The 2,983-nt window shown below is 40.5% G+C and overlaps 1 protein-coding gene across 4 annotated transcripts in view; it reads right to left on the reverse strand.

Moving 5' to 3' along the window:
- LOC116844708 (alkaline phosphatase-like) overlaps window positions 1-2,983 on the reverse strand; it is a 204,733-nt gene that overhangs the window by 167,429 nt on the left and 34,321 nt on the right. The gene's annotated exons all lie outside the window — the stretch shown is intronic.

Below are 2,983 nucleotides of genomic sequence, written 5' to 3' on the forward strand. Positions count from 1 at the left end.
AGAGAGAGAGAGAGAGAGAGAGAGAGAGAGAGAGAGAGAGAGAGAGAGAGAGGGACCAGAAACGATAATGCCACTTGACAAAGGATAGGAAAAGTTACGAGATAAAGAATAAGTTCCGCGCGTCGTGGGACGGCAAACGCGAAAATTGTTCACTCCAATTCGCAGAATCGTGGAAAAATATTTGCTCTGCATCGTTCGAAGATGATGCAAAGACAAATGATCGTTATTCATGCAAAATTACATCGTTACAAAAATACTCAAGCCCAACACACGAGTCGAAAATGCATGTAACATTTCCGAACATTTCGCGTCTTTACAAATTTGATCGTAGAGGAGATCAAGCCGAATAATCGAGGAAACGAAAATTTTCCATCGAGACCAACCGTCGCTCGTGTTCGCATTTATACATATGTTTCCGGAAACTCTCGTAAATCCAAAGAGTCTTTGCATCAATATCGACTCGAGAAGATGGAAGGAGAGTTTATATCAACCGCATAATAAGCAGATCTCTAATCAGTGCTGAAAAGTTTCGCGTATATATATTCGTATATATATTCGCATATATTTATTCGATATTCTCTTGATAAGTTCAGCAAAGCCATGCGCGGCGATACGATGAACATGAAACGTAGAATGGTGCCAGAGAAATCCGAGCGAATATGTGAGAGATAACGTGTGTGCTCGGTCATACATTCGCGCACAAACATCGACATTATCCGTGATGGATGTTTTGAATCCCCTTCCAGAAAACAACTTTCGACAGCGAATTGTTTGTAACACTATGTATAATTTCTAGAGCGTCTAGAAACGTGTGCTAATGCCGAGAGGATTGCAACGTTTTGCAGAATCATTACGCTGCGCAACATCATGCGCGATTATCAGCGCGAAACTATTCTCTCGACCCGAGTCGAAATTTGGATCCTATTTTCGACCTCGATATTCCATCTAACATCTATTCTATTTCGCCTATTTCAAAACCTATGTTAATCTCTTTTAATTCTATTTAACTTAAACCAAAAGCTTTGCTGAAAGTTTTTTTTAGAATAAGTGGCATTTTGTGCGTTTTCGACCATTCAGAGACGCTGAGTAGGATTTCAATTTTCCGTGTGTGTTATACGTATACTGGTCCTGCGGGATGTTAGAAAGTTCAAGTTGAAAGTAGATAGTCAAATTTCGACTCGAGGATACTCTACTTTTGTTTGAATTGGAAAAGTGGAAAAAAGGAAAACATTGTGGATAATTGGAAGTCGTAAAATCTGCTGTGAATCTCGGTAGACATTTAATAATTACACCCGGAGATTAATTTGAAAAAATGAAATGTAATTATTTAAATCACATTTTACACATGGAAACACCGCGAGTTCAGTTCTCCCTAGACAAATAGTTTCCCACTTGATTATGAAAGTAGAGGCGAATATATCACGTGAAATAAATCGGCTTACTTAATTTACATCTAAATGAGATAAATTCCGAAAGAATACTCGTAGAATCTCGAAGAAACTTACAAACCCATTCACGAGATGTCCTATGGCGAAATAAAGCACCTTCTCCCCCGATTAAATTACGCCACGCGTTACAGCCTATATATATTTCCGTCGTGTACAATTGTAAAAAATAAACACCTTCTGTCACCTTTAATTACGAGACCAAGATCGATCTCCTAGGTGCGCGATAAACGTGCTTAGAATAATAAGTACGTTCAATAAAGGGGCAGAAAAGGAGGATGATTCTGTCCCCACAATTATTCTGCGCCACTCATGAAATCAAAGAGAATATTTTCAAATATATTCGTTCGCTCCCGCACGGGTAATTTTTACTTTATCAAATCAATAATTTAAAATTATGAAAGACGATGAACGCGACGGAGAAAAGTTGCCGTGAATCCCCACAATCCCGCGACGACAACGAAGGACTATCCATAATAAGCAAATATCCAAGCAACACAGAGGCGGTACTCCCGATTCCGACGGGTCTTCGGGCGGAGAAGTTTCTGTCGGACCGCCATACCTTTGGCCTCCGGGGAAAATCGAGGAAAATTCGAAAGAGGGCTGACACGGAAGCGTAATACGCGCTGCTACGGGATGGAGAAGAATCGAGCGACCGGGTTTAGGAAAGTTGAGAACGAGATCCTTTTGATAAAACAGGACCGATTTTATGTTATTAACGGTGATAACAAAATGCGACACGGATTTTTAATTGCGATATTCGTTTGTGGTTCGCGCCGCAAGATGCCAGCAAACGATGAGCAAAAAATAAAAAAGAGAAAAAACGGAATAAAAAGGAAGGAAACGTACACGCCGACACTTGACCGCGAGCTTAATTAAAATGCGAATACGCGTTGCGTGTATGCAACCTGTAATCCACGTAGAAATGTGTGTACACGCATTTCGATTAAATTTGCATGCAAATGCCCTGCTACCTTAACGAAGTGAATTCAGCACATTGGCTTTTTCCTTCGCGCACGCCCACCCGCTTATTATGAACGAGCATCAGCGATTTCTTCGGAGTTATCCGCGCCGTGATCAGAGGAAAAGAAAAGAGCATCACCGTGTGATAGCTTCTGGCGATACGATCCCACTTAGACGGTGCTGCAGGGTGTGGCAAGCACCGTGTAACTATTTTCGACCTGTGCCGTGCGTCGTTGGCAAAGACCGTAATCAAGAAGAGGATCTTGAGAATGATAGTTTCTTAATTAGGAACGATCGGGTACGAAAGTTTGATCAGTCACCGAGGAGACAGCGCGATAATGGACAGTGAAATCTCTTCCCTCACCATTCGATTCTGCGCGTGGACTTAAATGGAATTTTAATTCGACGCGCGGCTACATCAAGTTATTTCATGCGAAAAATTAAGTTCTGAAAAATAAGGTTCTTGCCGACCGATCCAATTTACGTTACGGGAAAATTAAGATTTGTCAAAGAATTCCAACTTGACGCATTTATATATATATATATATATATATATATATATATATATATATATA

The sequence above is a fragment of the Odontomachus brunneus genome, unplaced genomic scaffold (genome assembly GCF_010583005.1).
Source record: "Odontomachus brunneus isolate Ranch 3 - 2012 unplaced genomic scaffold, Obru_v1 Obru_scaffold_045, whole genome shotgun sequence".
In the NCBI taxonomy this organism is placed as follows: domain Eukaryota; kingdom Metazoa; phylum Arthropoda; class Insecta; order Hymenoptera; family Formicidae; genus Odontomachus; species Odontomachus brunneus.